This window comes from Trachemys scripta, chromosome 7, assembly GCF_013100865.1.
Source record: "Trachemys scripta elegans isolate TJP31775 chromosome 7, CAS_Tse_1.0, whole genome shotgun sequence".
Lineage (NCBI taxonomy): Eukaryota > Metazoa > Chordata > Testudines > Emydidae > Trachemys > Trachemys scripta.
The window spans coordinates 28,677,538-28,696,228 of NC_048304.1; the positions used below are offsets into that span (position 1 = coordinate 28,677,538).

The 18,691-nt window shown below is 40.3% G+C and overlaps 1 protein-coding gene across 3 annotated transcripts in view; it reads left to right on the plus strand.

Moving 5' to 3' along the window:
• The window catches only part of SUSD3 (sushi domain containing 3), a 48,432-nt gene that overhangs the window by 1,331 nt on the left and 28,410 nt on the right, over positions 1–18,691 (plus strand). The gene's annotated exons all lie outside the window — the stretch shown is intronic.

Consider the following 18,691-nt stretch of genomic DNA (forward strand, 5'->3'; position numbering starts at 1 on the left):
AACATTGTCGATGTGTCCGGATCCCTTGAAATGGCCTTAATTGGTACTGACTTCCTGACTGTCTGCTGTCGCCATAGCTCAGTTTGGTGGATTTGGGACTCTTAGCTCCAAGGAGGCAAGTGGTGTCAAACGGGGTCATCAGATAAGCTGGCTTCTTGCAGGGAGAGGATGGGTTGGCAAACGCACTGTAGGTTCTCATTAACGGAATGCACCCGCATAACACAGTGTTATAAGCACAGGACAATAATAGCCCAAGCTGTAAGGCACTGGGTATCCTAGGAATAACTGATTCCTTTATTTCAGGCGAGGACCACACCATGATGCAGGCTCCTTGGTCTTTTAAGAAGGGAGTTTGCAGTAATCAGCTTTGCTTCCTGTACTTTTTCAGTCAAAGGCAAAGATGAGTTACTGTTTGGGCCAATCTGAGAGGAGAGGCCTGAGTACTCAATTTGAAGGTGCATCTCTGTTTCTGTTGGTATCACCTCCTACACAGAATTCCTTTTTTCTATGCAGGTAATTATGCTGAGCTTGCACCATTGAACTCGGTGGGCATTTTGCCACTGACTTCAATGGGCGAAGGATTCATTCCTGTAAGAATTGACCCATCCCTTCTAATCAGCCACCACCGTCTCGAAGTTTTTCAGATAAGTGAAAGAGTTTTACATTAAAGAGAGTCTCTGCAAATGACTTGGCCCTAATGCAGCTGCAATTCCATGGTAATCATTTCATAATAGCCTTTTAGTGGTAGTGATGGCTGGAAAGGTTCATGTTCGTTGGTGTAATTGTATTGAAAAGCTGTCAAGACTCTATTCAGATTAAAAGCTTTGAAAAAGATAAGGTGGAATATTGACATAATATAGTTAGAAAGAAAAATGCGAGCTGCTTGCTTGGGACTTGTAAAGCATGTTCACTAGCAAGATCTTTTACAGAGCTGTGATTCCATTTACAATAATCATAGTCATAAACAACGTTGCCTTTAGAGGAAAAATTCTATTCCTAAATCTCTCTGCCTGCTGTGATAGTTTTGATTAAATATTCGGTATCAACAACCATTGCCTTGGTTTGCATGAAGTTTAACAGCTTTCATACACTAGACCATATTTTCTCTTATTGGGACCCAAAGCATATCTGCATGTGTCTAAGAAAATGCTGAGCTACTGCACTGAAGTACTAATTATGGACCTGATCTTGCGGTCCTTACTCAGGGAAAAGTCCCAATGAGTTCACTTTACTCACTTTGTTATACACTTTTGGTTATGCAGTACTGGTATGTCTGATCTGTGCAAATATTTCAAAGAAACAAACATAACAGGAATGCACCATATTTTTAAGCCAACGCATGCAGGACAAACTGGCTGCAATGACTAACCTTATTAAGCAGGCTGCTCTAGAAAGAATGTTATTGAACTTTAAATATAATGGAATGGAATTAAATTATGGTAAAAAGTTGGAAGTCAGTTTATTTGTGTGTGTGTATAAATAAATATTAGTGTGGTGGGGGTGTCTAAGAAATGCTTAGATTAATAGACGTGAAATGAGAGCATCACTTTAAAGGGGAAAGGAATACATCTTCATTGTAATAGCAGATTCAAAGCTCTGTTATTAAAATGAAATAATCTCCTGACAACTACAGATTGACCTGGCAGAAAATGAGAACATCTCGTTTTCCCTGCACAGTGATTTAGGGGAATACAATACTTACATGTTGAAAAAAGATTTAAGGCACAAATGAAAGCTCCAATTCTGCAATGTAGTCTGACCACATGGATCCCAGCACCTGTGCAGAGTTCCTTTAGCTTCAGTGAGGCTTGATGCTAGTGGAACCCGATGCAGGATCTGGCCCTAAAATATTTAGGGCATTTTACCATTGACTTTAATGGGAGCAGAGTTACCAAGTGCTGACTGCTCTTGAAAATCCCGTCCTTTCTGTTCAGAATTCAGCTTGGCCTCAAGAATGCCACACTGCACTGATTTAATTTGCTTGGGTGGTTCTAACAGGCTATATTGGTGATCTCATTTTAGCATACTGGTAGAAATGATCAGACACATTCAGTCCAGCATTTTTTGGTAATGCTTTACATTATGTCCACTACATATGTTTAACCATCCATTTGATTTATTAGAACCGTTCATATTAAAAATAACCAAGTTTTAGGAAACATGTATTGAGAATTAAGAGCTATGTGTAAACACAGATTGTATTGCTCTGCTTTTATGCTAATAGTATTAATCATTGACTTTTGTAAAATTGTGTGGCTCTGCTCCCTTCTCCAGGAGTGTCAGGTCAGTTTTTGGGTTTTGCTTTGGGCCCACAAGTGAAACAGGGCTTGTAGGTGGCTTGTCCCATCATGATCCTGCTCAGACCTTCTGCCAGTGCGGCCCATGGATGAAATCCTGAACCCCCTGAAATCAATGGTAAAACTCTCATTGACTTCACTGAGCCAGTATTTCACCTCAGAAGTCTGGTTCCACCAGGGTGAATCTGGCCTTGAATTAATTAATTGCTTGGTAGTATATAACACTTACCTGCTGTAGGCTATCAAACCAGCCCATCTTATGCACTTAGGGCAGGCCTCAGTAAATATTTTGAACAACAATTTATATTTATTAATGTAGAATAACTGTGTTGACAGTAATGTATTCTGTTGCTGTAATTAATGTCTGTTTCAGGCTGGCAAACTCTGTGTGTGTGTGTGTGCACATACACGCGTATGTGTGTGCGAGTATGTGTGTAAAAGTTGGTGAGGTGAAATCTATCCCTGGGCCAGGGTCTGGGGCTACTGAACAGTTCCGTTCCCTTCTCCGCGTGAATTTAATCTTACTTAAATACCAATTAATCGTCAAAAAAATGTTCACTGAATTAGCTGACTCTGACATAATTTTTAAATCTGCACTAGTGGTTTGGATAGTGAACCAAAAGTTAAATATCATGGACTAGTTGTCATATAATTTAGAATTATATCTTTATTTGATACACTTAAATAATGTGGTCTCATTTTAAATTATGCAGGGATATTTGTAGGAGAAATGATATATGAAGAGCGCTGGTGACAAACTGAGTTCCCCCAGGCCAACTATTGTACTGTGCAAGATCGTTTTTCCTCTTTCATACTACTGGTGATCATTTTTCATACTGCGCAAGTAGAGTGTCTTCATTGTAAACTTCCAGACCACAAATGAGAAGCTGGTGATAATGATCTATGTAGACAAACTCCCTCAGGCATCCCTTTTGCAGTCCATGAGAAAAGTGATGTGACATGTCTGTTTGCATTAATATGTTAATGAGAAAAGACTAAAGAAAAGCTAAAAGATGTTCATCTGCACAGTCTAACTTCTTTTAAAAGATTTTTAACTCAAAGGGAGTTACAGCTCCTCAATATTCCCAGCTGTGAAGTTCAAACATGCTCCACTTTCTATGATGCTACCTCCCCAGATTTCTGAGTGTAGGTTTTTCTGGCACATTATCTCACCTTGACCTAAAATAGACTCCAACATAGGGTGTTATGTTCTCCTTTGTGATAAAATGTTGGGCAGTGGGCTAAGATCCTCAAAAGGGTACTTTAAACCTGATCTATGTACGTTAGTCTGTATTATACTATTCAGTCACAAAAAAATGTGTATTACCAGCAGCGGGCATGGCTAAAGCCACACACCAAAGAGATCAAAGTATTGCAGAAACTGTGCTGGGGAAGATGCAGAGCACTGCACTACTAGACATTTTGGGATGGAAGAGTCTGCAGTAAAGGGCATAGTGTGTGGAAAGATGAGGCAGACTGTTCCAGGTACCTTTGCCAAAGCTGAGATGACATCTTTCCCCAACCCCATCGCTTGTGTGATTAAACATCCACAAACATGTTTACCTTTTCCATATCACTGTGGATTTTTGACAGGAACAAGTTAATGCTACTCAGAGCAGCATAAATTTATTGTTAGTATTTATTCTGGTGGGCAAATATTCACTGTCCACCCCTCCGATGCCTCCCCAGTTCCTTCACACTGCTCTGAAAAAGCATCTGGAATGCTGATGTACCTGGCTACCTGGGGAGCCTCCTAGTGGAAGGAGCCAATGTAACTGCCCTGCCCCCAGTTTGTGGTTCCTAATGTGGGTGGCATGTCAGGGTTGGGAAAGGGAGCATGGTCAGAGTGCTCCTCTGTTCTGTTGCCCCCTCAGCTGCTTGAATAGCCCTTTGAGGTCTTTAGAGCCAAACACAGATCAGAGCAGCCCTGAGGCTGCTGTAAGTTACACCTTAGGCTGATTGCATAGGTACAGAGACGAGGGAGATGTAATAGTGGTTTCTTACCACCCCTGCTATGCCATGCACAGCACTGATGCAGCTGAGGATCTGGCCCTTTGTTTTTCCAGTGTGGGGTATGCATAGCTATACTTTGGCTTTGCCCTGACTCCTTGTGTGATTCACCAGATCATTCCCTGATTTGGAGTTTGTAGCTCTTTTGTGGATCTTCTGCATGGAACCATTTAATGTTGGAGGTTAGTGTAACAGCATCTCAAGGAAGAGACTTCAGAGCTGTTTGGAATTGCAGGCAGGTGTTGAAGTATATTGGTACCCTTATCAGTGAAGAAGCCAAGAGAACATGTGCACAGAGGTTTTATGGTTACTCTTCCTTTGTCCAGGAAGACCAAATGTAAGCTTGTCCTTCTTCAAAACCATGAACAACTCTGCTCTGTACAAAGACTGACAAGAGGGTCTTTGCTATTTTCCTGTGATCCCATGATGCATTTGAGTTTGTAGACTTGGGGAGAAAAAGACTCCATGTTTCTTCTTAACTTTCCACTGGGCAAAATGTGAGACAACTTGGCATATATGTCCGGTAGTTTTTTTCCATTTTTTCCCATTGAGATCAAAGTAAAATCTTCGATTATATAAGATAAAGAAGTAAAGGTTACAGTATTTCAGCTGATAGATATGTGGGTTTATCTCCTATGTGACAGAAAGGTAAAATTATTACAATTTTTGTATATCTCATAAAATCCTAGAACAGCATAAAACAGAGGTGGACGAGATTTATTAGGTTGTCCAGTCCCATCCCTGCCAATGCAAGATTGTTCCCTGCAGTATATTAGCCAGTGCTTTAGTCTGATTTAGTTTTAAATTAATTACTCAGATTATACAGGCGAACTACATCTCAACTTCTGAGTTTCAGCTAAGGATGGAGCCAATTGGTTTGGATTGAAACTTTGAGGTTTTAAAAATCTGAAGTCACATAGCTCTACGCTTCCTGGTTTTGGTGTCATGAAGATAAAATACAAAAGAACTATTGATTTGGCTGTTCCCATCATGTCAGAACTGGGAAAGCCCTGAAATCCCAAAAGAGAGCCTGACATCACAAGATTTCTAGCCTAAGAGCTAAATCAAAGAGAACTGGATGCTTTTGGTTAAGTATCTAGTATTAATTTCTGCTCTCTTTCCTCAGGCAAGACTCCCATTATTTTCTATATAGACTAAGGACTACAGGATTCACCTCTTAATATTTAGGATACATTATTTCAGTTGAACCTATTCACTCCCATGTTAATTTCAGATGGAGACTCTAACATGTTTTTTCTCAATTGCAGTAGCTGATAAGCAACAGTTATTTTACAGATCAGTATTGGCTTTATCAACAGATAAGAATAATGCTGAAACGATTTACAGCCTTGCTGGAATACTGTCATACCTTCCGTGCTTCCCTTCTTTTGTTTGCTTGTTTTTGTTAGATGACATAGATATTTTTAAATGCATAAGTTACAAAATGCTGAACCATTCACAAAAAGAAAGCAAGGCGCATTCACTATTGGGGCACATAAACAAAACTCCCATTGTGCAGACAAATCTCTGATACAAGTCAGTGGTAGTTTTGCCAAAGGCCCAGATTTTTAAAGGTATTTTGGTGTTGCTGAGTTCAGCATTGCAATGCCTAACTGATTTAGGAGCTTAAATTCCATTACTAAAAGGGGTTTAGGCACTTACCCAAAATGCCATTGGCTATTGGTGGGATTTAGGCTCCTAAATCAGGAGTTGCAGTGTTGCAATGCTGGAGGGGGGAGGGATAGCTCAGTGGTTTGAGCATTGGCCTGCTAAACCCAGGGTTGTGAGTTCAATCCTTGAGGGGATCACTTAGGGATCTGGGGCAAAAATCTGTCTGGGGATTGGCCCTGCTTTGAGCAGGGGTTTGGACTAGATGACCTCCTGAGGTCCCTTCCAACACTGATATTCTATGAGTGCATCAGTGCTGAATACCTTTAAAAATCTGGGCCTAAGTGAGTAAGGACTACAGTGTTTGGCTTGTTATTGTCATTTCCTGGATATGGACTAATACTTGACTGCCATTTAAAAAACAAATGGTAGAACATCCTATTGTATTCTTCTGTTTAAATGCACAGACTTGCAGGCCATTGTATGCCACTCTTAAAGTCAACAATAAATTACTTAAATCATAAGGGGAAGAGCAGTTGGGAGGGATGCAGGTCTTCAGTATTTCAAATACACATTCTGCAAGAAAGGGCAAGGGACAGCTCTGCTTTGGTACAGTAGCTCAGGACACTAGCAGCTTTGTTACAACTAATCTACAATGGTTCACTTTGCTTTTCCTTTTCATTACAGTAGTAAACAACAGTAAGCCGCTTTCAGTTCCTGTCATCTTTCGCTAATCCTCATGATCAGGGAAGCCAAAACGTGCATTTATTGGATTGTACTGTGCAGCATTTGTGGCTTTTCTTCTCAGATTTGGAGAGATCTCTCTTGGGATCCATTAATTCCTATTACAGGATCCAGTCCTGCAAGATGCGTAGCACCTACAACTCCTGCTAAAATCAAAGATACTCAGCACCTTGCAGAATCAAGTCCATAAGCAGATCTTGTAAAGATAAAACATTCATCCTCTATGGCTTTTAGCTCAAGTTGCTGTTCGCCTTTAAACCCTTGCACATGGTTAATTCTGTGCCAGTTAACAGTATTATTTTCCTTCTCTCTCTCTCTCTCTCTCTCTCTCTCACACACACACACACACACACACACACACACGCGCATTCTCACCATATCTGTATCTATCTATTTATTTATACACACACACACACACACACACACACCATGAAAAGGATCTGGAATCCTGAAGTCTGACCTCAGCAGTGAAAAAATTTACATAGTCATAAGACTGCAGAGAAGATTGTTAAATCAGTCTATTTGGTTAGGTTCTCAAAACATGAGTGATTTCTATCACCATAACAAATTACATGTTATTGCTAACTAACACTGGTTTCTACAGAAAATCAATTATTCACTGACATTTTTGCTGACAATTGCGAATGCTAGGTCACAGTTCTTTAGTACACACCTAGCAGTCTAAAACAGAAAACCAGTTAAAGAACAGCCTTCATTGTTCTAAAGCAAAAGAAACCATGCACAGGCCAGTATCCAGCACGGGAGAGAAGATACAGGCAAAATTCTCACTCCTTGAGCCTGCCTCTTTGCACTACTGAGGTGGCTTAAAGTGGACTCGCCTGACTCTAATTGGACAGCTGAGAATTACCCCAGTTTAGGGGAGCTATCAGATGGTATGAAGTTAGGGTGACCAGATAGCAGCTACCCCTCCTCCCAGTATAGTGGATGGGAGGGAGCAAGTTGGGGGCAGGGTATAGCCTGCCAGCACTGACTCTGTTAATTCTCAGCTGAGGCCCGGCGCCTGTTAGTGTGTGTTGGCACAGCCCTCAGGCTGTTTTAACTTATGCTGGGGCCGGGGCAGTTTGAGAATTCGGGAGCTGTAGCCAGTTCCCTGATGTCTTTTCCCACTCCGCTCCACTGGGCAGTTTTTGACCCAGGAGAGAATGTGGGCTGCAGAATTTTCCTTTAAGGGCCCACTCGGCAGGGAACTTTCTGCTTTGTGAGAAGGGAAAGGCCACTGTCAGAAGCAGAATACACATCTGGTTTGATGTGGTGTGTTAATTCCTGTCTATACGTATTTTACACACCTACAGTCTATTTAACCACACCAGATAGGCTAGACCTGCCCCTCTCTATAGGGCCAAATCCCCAGCTCATGTATACTGGTGTCGCTTCATTGAAGTCATAAGAACATAAGAACGGCTGTACTGGGTCAGACCAAAGGTCCATCTAGCCCAGTATCCTGTCTTCCAACAGTGGCCAATGCCAGGTGCCCCAGAGGGAGTGAACCTAACAGGTAATGATCAAGTAATCTCTCTTCTGCCATCCATCTTCACCCTCTGACAAACAGAGGCTATAGACACCATTCCTTACCCATCCTGGCTAATAGCCATTAATGGACTTAACCTCCATGAATTTATCCAGTTTTCTTTTAGTCCAATCCGGCTACACTGGTTTAGATCAGCTGAGGGTCTGACTCCTAATACGTCAAATGCAGATTAAAGCTCTGAAGCCAGGTTCTCTACTGTGCTCAGTTCAGTTGTAAGGAAGGGGTCATCAACTGAGGAGTCCCTTTGCCCGCCCCCAACAGGATCCTGCAATTGAGCTGCTGGGAGTGAGGTCTCGGAGGTAGCTACGCTGGCTCTGTGCTAGCTGGGATCTCCATTCCCTTTATAAAGGTAACGGGAAAGATTCACTTGCCTGCTCTGATATATATTTACTACAAAGAATCCCAGTGAATAATTGTCTGTTCTGGGTTTAGGATCAGGCCTCTTTTCTTCCTCATCAGGCAGGCAGCATTTGAATCCCACCGCTTATATTGCAAATTAAATGAACCATTGAAACCAATGAAAAATGGCAAACAACCTGATATTGTTCTAGTAATATATTTTTTATTCATTTCTCCATCATGTGTGCTCAGATAACTGTTTTCTGTTTTTTCCACCTCTCCCCCAGGGCTACTGCATACCTTTAAATCCTCAGTCCCTCATACCTGATCAGCACATCGCTCCCACTGCTTTATCCCTAAAGGCTTAGCAGGGCACATCAATTATATATGTGTGTGTCTGTGTAATATACACAAGAGTATTATGGATAATATTGTATTTGGTTTATAATTAAACCCTTTTCTTCTTTCAACCAGACACTTTGTACAGGCCAGGTCTAGTTTATGGGGCTGCATTATTGTGTTTTGGGCTAACACAGCATGATGTAGTGCAATATAAGGAAGACTGATGAATATAACAGCTTTTTCGAAAAAGCATTTTCTGATCAGATATCTGCTGGACCAACCCACCTGTGCCTATTTAGCAGTTTATCTCAGTAAGCCATGCTGGGTTTGCAACTCTGTGTAACTTATGAAGGCAATCTCTACTTGAAGCAAAAATAGAAAACTACATCTTTCCCAACCTTCTTTGGACATACTGTAATGTTTAACCACTGATAGAAACAAATGATTTTTATCAGTACATTGTTTACATTTTTTAACTATTAAAAGAAAAGAGGGGGGGACTTTCAGATTATGTTGCTGGTTTGTTTTCAGAGGCAATAAAACTGATCAAAGATTAATTTACTGAGGCATTTAGAGGGATAGCTAAATATGGGTAAAATTTATAGTTTTGTCTTTGCAAAATGTTCATCATGATACTGGAAAGGTTTGCCAATTTTACAGAATTTCATAGAATTTATAAAGCTGCTGTAATGTGAGTGACAATTCACATAGGTAAAACAAAATAAAAATCTGCCTCTGTGTTATAGGTTCTAATATATATTAATACATGAACTATCTGGAGCACATTCCTGCTATCATCTCCATTGCCAGCCTGCTCTGTAAATTGCCCCGGTGATCAAGTAAGTGTTAATAAATCTTCACTATCAGAGCTATGTGAAAAATTCTTACCACTGGGTCCAAGGATGGGGAACAGGGAAGGAGATCTCATTTCTACCTGTTTTGCAAAAAAGCCCAAACCTCCTCGCCTTTTCCAACACCTCCTCCATCCCGCCCACAAACATTTTGTGGTGCCCCTTTAGAGGGTTTAAGTAGCTTTGTAGTGAAAAGCAAAGCCTGATAGCTTTCACTGCGAACTGGTCTTGGCCCATTGCTGATACTGCATTGTTATTAGAGCTGGCTGAAGAACAATTCCACTTCACAACAATTTTCGAGGTTTTGGAATTTGAGTTCATTCCGCATTGGAAAAAAAACAAAACCTTTCAAACATTTCCATAAAACAGAATTGTCTTGAAACATCCTGTTTTCAGAGTTGAACAGTCAGAATTTCAGTCTGCGGGGGTCTCTCCTCTCTTAGTAACCAGAGTCCACCTGGGACCTCAGAAACCTTCCTGTTACAGAGTCATCAAAATTAATATACCGCCACAAAATGTTTTGGCTTCAGCAAAGCAGCATTTTTTAATGAAAAACCGTTTTGCAGAAATGTTTTGACTAGCTCTAACAATTGTGTTCTGCCACGTGGACTGGCATGGACTGGCTCCCGAAAGCTTTTTGCCAATCAGTGATGCATATGCAGTTTTCTGTTTGATGTCTTCCAACAACAGCTCCCATCTCCATTTTGAGCACTTGCCTTTTTGTTTCATTTGGTCATCATTTTGGGGACAGGGACTGCCTTAATTTTTGTGGCTGGTAAAGCACCAAGAAAAGAGTTGATACTTAACAAATAATAAAAGGAATATTCAGGCCTATGCTATTCATAGCCTTCTCCCTTTATAGATCGAGCAATGTGATTTAAAGGTTTTAACCTCATAAAAGACTCTTAGTTCTATTATACCCGAGGCTCTTATATTGGCCTTATGAGAAAGTCACCAAAGACAGAATCACTATAAAGAGCTTTTTTTTTTTTTTTTTTCCCCCCTCTAAGGAGATTTGATCTGTACGTCAGCAAGATGTTAAACTGGAGACTAAAATCTGAATTGTCCTGAAACAATCACAAATGTACTATAGATGCGGCTGCTTCTGGTGACAATTTTCATTCAGCTCTTGTATGATGACCCAAGATGTTTTGAACATTATCCCAAGATAATACATGAACTTTCATATGGATAAGGGAAAATGTTAACATTTCGGGTCATCATTGTTTCAATTAGAAAACATGGCTTCTGGTTAACATATCATTTTGGACTGTCTGCAAAAATCCTATGGTTGGCTGCACATGATTAATGAATTAAATGTTATTCATGAGCACTGGGAAAAAATAATGATGGAAGCTGAAAATATTTTAGGTATAAAACTAGAGACTTCACTAGCTTTCTGTCTAGTAAATGAAATTGCCACCAGAGAGGCTATTTCCCGGCCTCGCAAAATCTGGTTAAGAAGAGACAGGGTGATCCTGAAGCAATGTTAAAGTGACACAATGCCTTTAGTGTCAGAGTGGATGATGCGAGTGTCAAGATCAGCTGCAGATATCAGGATGTTATGTAGAATATCAAGAGAGCAGTGAGTAATTTGATTACATTTGGTTACCTTTTTATGGCCTATTCGCTAAGATCTCTTTTTTTCTTTTTGAGACTTCACTTCATCGCTGTGCTGTTTATACAAGAATCATAGAATATCAGGGTTGGAAGGGACCTCAGGAGGTCATCTAGTCCAACTCGCTGCTCAAAGCAGTACCTTTATTCAATGGAAAAGATGAAATGATGAAGTAGGGGGCCATAAAAAAAAGGACAAAGGGAAGTTGGCGCAGCAGAAGGAATTACCCTTTTTTCTCTCCTCCATTTTCATTATTCTTTGGTGAGAAAGGAAGTTGTATTGAGTAATGTACCTGAGCTGCAAATTTCAGATGCAAACTAGATTTGGTGGTGCCCAGATATAGACCCATAGTTTCATTGTTTGCATGAGTGGTTTTGTTTCATCCTTTTATAAAGATAGATGCCAGCTAGTGAAGCCAGATCCAGAACCTCTCCAAAGTTCACAGGTGTTCAGAGCCAGGGAGTTGGTTCAGGCCCCTCTTTGGCACCATGTGGTATTTTAGAAACAGTTATATATGCTTTTCCTTTTTGTAAACGTTGATAATGCTCTTGTCAGTGATACAAAAATCAATCCTGATTGGGCTTTCAAAGTAGCATCTAACACTTGATCCTGCATTACCTAGAAAGGACTGCAGGACTGGCCTTACCTGTCCAGAATGATTTATTTATTGTGTGCTGGTTTTATTCTGTTAGGAGGCATGCCTGCCTGCCTGGTCATTGAGTGTGCTTTACAGTATTTGATAGATTGAGTTTGTTAAAATTCTGACGAGAGGCCAGTAATACTCCTGTTTTAAAACTCTTAATTTTATCCTGTTTAGGCTCTCCATTTTGGAGACTAAGACCAAAGTTGTATATTTAGTAGAGCATGTACATTATTTCTTACCTTAGCTCCTTTATAATGGAATGGAGTGATCAGAAATCAATAACAGGATTAAATGATACCCAGAAGCAAAAGGGGAAGACAGAGTCACTACAGAAATAATGGATCCATTTACTAAATAAGTTAGTCGCAAAAACAACAGTTGACATCACTTCCATAAGTAATTTTTATTTGTGAATGGTTTGCTTACAGGCATAATTCAGGTGAATTCCACAGCTGATTATATTTTTTAACAGAGAAATAGCAGTGAAGAGGGAAGTAAATGAATGCTTCTAGGTTGATGAAGCATTTCTGTGCTGGCTAATTAAGTCATACATTTACTTTTCTGAGGTATTGTACCTTATGGTTTTAATATGTTGGTAAATGTACTAATAAAGTGCAGAAAAAACTTTGCATTTATTTTACTAGAGACCTCTTTAAAAATCTTGTTTTTCATTTGATTATTTTTTATTAATTAGTTCTTTATTAGAAAAAACACTCAGTATAGCTCTCTTCATTAGATCTGAAAGTGAGATCTATGGACTAGAATAACTTGGCTTTGATGTAAACTGGGGGGAGAAATCAATCATGGAGTGCTGCACAGTGACCAGAACAAATCCACTTTTAAAAAAGTAATATAAAAGACATGAGGAAGAATCAACTTACACAGATTTTACATATTCCTCATATTCGAAGTGGGGGGGAATCACATATACAGTATTGTCAGTCAAACTCATTTGGCATTTTTCGTGATGTATAGTTTGGACTTCTTGTGGATTAATATACCCTTCAGGCTGCACAAAAAGGGAGAACTGCAGCATATAGAATCTGTGACATTGCACTTCATATGCTTTATGAAAATATGCTTATGAATGTGAATATGATATAACTGGAATATGCTTTATGAAAAAGGTCTCTTGTAAGGTATCATTACAAAGCTTATAATCTACTGAGTGTGTTCCTCCTATTCGTTTGCATGAATTATTTCTATGTCTGGAGTTAGAAGAATAAGATAAAAACTTGTATTACTGATGTAAATATATTAAGTGAAAGCCATTAAGGGTGCTTCAGAATCAATGAACTGTAAATGGCTCTGTTTACTTACAAACCTTCCTGTGCACCTGTGGGCCAGCCCAGGAAGAATGGAGGCTGGGGTCTCACAGGAATCCATACTGGAATCCATCTTAACTTTTCCATTTAGAAGGAGGGGTGGGGACCCAGAGAGACAAAAGATTCCCGCCTTGTGCCAAAGCTATAAAAAGGGGTGGAACAGGACAAAGGGGGCTAGCAGTCATGAGAAAACCCCTAGTCACCACCTAAGATGGCTGCTGGAACTAACAAGGACTGTACCAGGGCAAAGGATTGGACCCAGACTAGGAAAGAGTCTAGTCTGTGAAATAAGCTTATTGGAACATCTTTGAGGGTGAGATATTACCTGTAATCAGTTTCTTAATTGCGTGTTTTTGCTTTATTTTGCTTGGTGACTTATTTTGTTCTGTCTCTTATTACTTGGAACCACTATTTATACTTAATAAAATCACTTTTGTTTATTAGTAAACCCAGAGTAAGTGATTAATACCTGGGGGAGCAAACAGCTGTGCATATCTCTCTATCAGTGTTATAGAGGGTGGACAGTTTATGAGTTTACCCTGTATAAGCTTTATACAGAGTAAAATGGATTTATTTGGGGTTTGGGTCCCATTGGGAGCTGGATGTCTGGGTGCTGGAGTCTGGCTCAACAAGGCAGGGCTCTGGAAGTCCCAAGCTGGCAGGGAAAATGGGCTCAGATAGGTACCTTGTTTGCATTTCTCCAGTCCTCTGGGATCTCACCCATCCTCTATAAGTTCTCAAAGATAATCACTAATGGTTCCAAGATTGCTTCAGCTAATTCCTTAAGTGTCCTAGGGTAAATTTAATCAGGTCCTACCAACTTACTTATCTAAATATGCTTTAACCTGTCCTTTCCCTATTTTGGCTTGTGTTCCTCCCCTCCCCCCCTTGTTAATATTGTTTAAGATTCTGGTCAAAGTTTACCTTTTAATGAAGACTGAAGCAAAAATAGCCCTTAAACACCTCAACCTTCTTGACGTCATCTGTTATTAGCGCTCCTTCCCCACTAAGCAGAGGACTTACACTTTCCTTCATCTTTCTCCTGCTCCTAATGTATTTAAAGAACCTCTTCTTACTGCCTTTGTGTTCCTTGCGAGGTGTAACTCAGTTTGTGCCTCAGCCTTTCTTATTTTGTCCCGACATGCTTGTGATATTGTTTTGTACTCCTCCCTAGTGAATTGTCCACTTTTTGTAGGATTCCTTTTTAGATTTTCAGGTCATTAAAGAGCTACTGTTGGAGCCATTCTAGCCAGTTACTATTCTTCCTATCTTTTCTTCTCATTCAGATGGTTTGCTGTTGCACCTTTAGCATTGTCTCTGAAAAGTGTCCTTAGTGTTTAGTCCTAATTTTTACTAGGAATCTCCGTGCTGGACAATTCAAAAACTAATTGGATGAGGGTTATTGGAATCTAGGGTTTTCGTTTGGCCTATTATAGATATATGGTTCAGATGTAACAGAAGATCCTTGGCCCTACTATGGCCCTTTATGCTGCTTTAGCAGCACAAAAAGGCCTTTGAAGTCAGCTTATCTCACTAGCTAAAGACTCCTTCCTAGCATGGGGGAGTCCCCAGGTATCGGAATCAGTATAGCTGTCTCCACTACTACACCCTTGCAGCTATTGGTGTATGGAGTGTGGCTATATAAAATGGGTCCTAGGCAGCCGAGTGCAATGAAGGCACCTCCGAGGCTGCTGTAAGTTGCACAGGGGACAGAACCAGTTCCTGGTCAGGCCTAGGATCAGGTTACTACAAAGATAGTGTAACAAAACCTTTGCCCCCCCATCCTACGTGGGTCTTGCATCAAGTGGAGCTCAGTCAAACACAACGATTAGACAGATGAAGTTCAGCTCCTAACTTTCCCTGGCTCAGAAGTCTTTGGGTCTGTGGTTTTGGCTTGGCCCACTGAGCTACGGGCCAGCTGAACAAGGTCATATCTGGATCCAGATCCAGTCTTTCTTATGATTGGGTGGTGCTTGGGTGTGGGGCTTTGGTTGAAGCCTATCTCTACTTGCAAGCACTTTAGCCTCCACTTAAATTTGGTGGTGCTCTCAATTTGCTAAAGCAAAGGTAACGTTTTATATAGCTGTGAAACTTATTCTAAATGGGGAGTGTTGCCAGCTGAAGCACAGTATGAAAGTTTGCATTTCATCATAAATGAAGCATTCTAAAACCAAATATTCATGTTATGTTAATTGCTCAGATTGTATCCAAACATAGATGGGGAGTGACTTAACTATCTTTCCTAAGGATAAGGTGATATGTCAAGATTAAAAAAAGCCTTGTTTTTAATGCAGACAATGGATGCAACTGTTTGTACAGAACCTCCCATTTCGACCGTGTGCTTTATTTGCTTTCCCGGGGTGCATTTATAAGTACAGAATTTCTCTCCTGTTAATGTGCAGCCTTCACTGCTCCTTTCTCTCAAGGTTGCTTTGCAGCTTGCTTTTGTCTGATTGTGACTCCTGCACACGCTCGATCCTGGCTGAATTCAAACCAGAGAAACACCTGACACAAAAGGGCATGAAGCAGCTGAGCAGTGTAGAGATGTGTGTGTTTTATTGGGTGTAGCTAGTTTAAAACAACCTCTGGAAACCCCAGAACTATTGTACATGTCTACAGATAACAGGAAGCATCATTTCTTGAAGACTGGCAGATGCTTCCAAGTTGTGATGAAAGCACCTCCATGGACACTTGGGTGTCCGTCACAGAGGAGTGTTGCAGAAGCACTGTGTTATTGCTAATTATTTGGCAAGCAAATGTATTGATACAAAATTAATGCATTTTTACCTACAAAGCAGACTGTAGAAAAGCGCTAAAGACCCTCAAGACAACCTAATTCTAAACTTTCCTGTGTGGTCCCAAAGCCCGTCCCTGCGACGCTATAGATTCAGAGCATTGATTATACCAATGAAGCGAGTAATCTTTTTTAATTTTATTTTTAAAGGCACTTTCCTCAAATGCCTTTTCTTTTTACATTTAAAAACTATTTTCAATGATAGGACACATTTTAAAGGTGTGATTTTCAAGAGTGCTCAATATTGGCCTAACAACTAGTACTGGTTGGAAAATGCACTTTTTTTCCTGCAAACAGTTGCAGCTTTTTGCAAAGAAAAATTGAAAACTAAAATATTTAGTCCAGAAACTGAAATATTTTGGTTTGGAATTGTTGCCATGGTGCCTAGTGGGGGCTGTAGTTCAGGTGCATCATGCTCCTATTCTCTATAGGCTGGGCTCCCTGGTTTGACAACATCTCTCATAATGCACCATAGTCTCCCCTTCTAGTGAGGAGAGGTCTGGCCATGGTGTACCACGGGAGATGTAGTCTCACTGGGGACCCTGTCCTAAAGAATCTGCAACTTACATGTTGCAGGATCAGGGCTAATATAGACAAGACAAAGGGTGGTAGAAATGGAGTCATTGAGAGATGAAGTGACTTGCCTAAGGTCACGCAGCTGGTCAGTGTCAAGGCCAAACATGGAACCCAGGTGTCCTGACTATCCTTTCAGTGCCCCATTCCCTGGACTGCTCTGCTTCTCTGTCATGTAAACCTGTGCATGTTCCAGCATTTGCTTAAAATCAGAACGTGTTAATGTCATTGAATGTAGAGCTCAAGCTGACATAAGCTAAGGAAACAATTTCACAAATACTTGTGTAGTATTGTTGGCTTTGAGCCATTATCAACCCTTGCCCACTCTATTGAATGCGCCGCTACTTTTTTTTATTGCTTTTCAGGTACTTAGTTTTAAACATGACACATACAAAACTGTATAATAGACAAGAAATGCCAGGCCATTCAGCTGTCGAGATTGCTGACGTGCTTTTATTTGAAATTGTTGGAGCAAGTCATTATTATATAATTAAGCAATAACAAGACTTGACAGGCAACACGCTTCTAGATGGCTATAGCACAGCTCAGAAGCTCTTAAAGTGCTCTCCACTGGTGCAAGTTCTGAATGGCCGAACTTTCCTGTTAATTTGATAGCTTTGTAGCTTTGTCACATTTAACATTGATTTCCTGAAAAGCTGTATAAGTACCTGAATTAGAACGTAAGCTCTTGAGAGCAGGGACCGAGTTCCCATGTATGGGTGCAGTGCCCAATGCAATTTGGACCCCAACCCTCATGGGGGGTCTTTGGCTGCTATCATGATGTAAAGTGAAAATATTGTCATGAGTGCTGCCTACATGGGGGATATCACAGCTCTCTTCTTATGTGAGGTCCTCGTGGTGGGTCAATAGGTGTTTGTGACTTAGGGACATACATTTTCAGAACGCATTTTGGTGAAACGTTTTCTTGCAGGAATATGATCGGCCTATTTACTGGCATAATGGTTCAGCGAGCCAGGGGTTCTAGTTCTTACTGGCATCTGGCTATTGCGCTATGTTTTAGTTTCATGAAAAGCCAAGCAATAAGAAATGGCACAGCTAGGTTTACGTGAGTAATGGGGATAATGAGAGAAGGCCAAGGATCGTCCTACTTCTGAATCACTGGCGAGCAGTGATCAACTTGTGCCTTTGCCAACAGATTTTTGTCTGCTGTTTCTTCTGTTTTCCTGTATAATACAGGAAGAAGGTGCCCAAGAAATGTTTTCTAGGCAAATGTTCTCAGAGTGCCATTTCATGTTTGTTCTCTTATCAGCAAAAAAATAATCCAAAGTGTGCTTGGTAACTGTTTCTGACAAATTGATACTGCTATGCAAATAATCTTACCTGGCCATGGGAGGAAATTTTTGTATTATTTTATCTTAGATTTTTTTCTTTTAACCATTTCATATTATTTATTTTTCAATGTCTGGAAATTATATACTTGTCTACTTCGGAAAAAACCCTGGTTTGAGTAAATTAAAGTTTACAGATTACGCCACATTTAAATAGCTTTCATTCCGGGATGTTGATCTGTTGATCATATGAAATGATCTGTTTATTTTTGTGGATAATGCCATTCTTTTGTACTGTTGAACACGTTTAATGGCCCCACACCTAAATCAAAATGCAAGATCTGAACACCCTGAAATTGCTCTAAATGTGAATTCAAACTGAGAAATTAATGTTTGTAAGTGACCTCTCGCTCTGCAAAGAGCTGACACAAAATTCCAAATGTTGTGAACGTTAGGGCATTCAAAATTCAAACCTGGATCTAAATTTTGTGGCTTGAGGCTGCTTCTAAAATTGAGTGATTATTGCTACTATTTTTGAAAGATGAGAGCTGATACCATATGCCAGAACCATACACAGTGTAGGCAGGTGTTATGCAAGATTAGTCAAGCAGTTTGGTTAATCCCCCTTACTAAATCAAACAAACAAAACTGCATTTGAATTTTTAAAAAGAACTTGTGTCCATTCTGCTTGCTTCACCGCAAATATTTG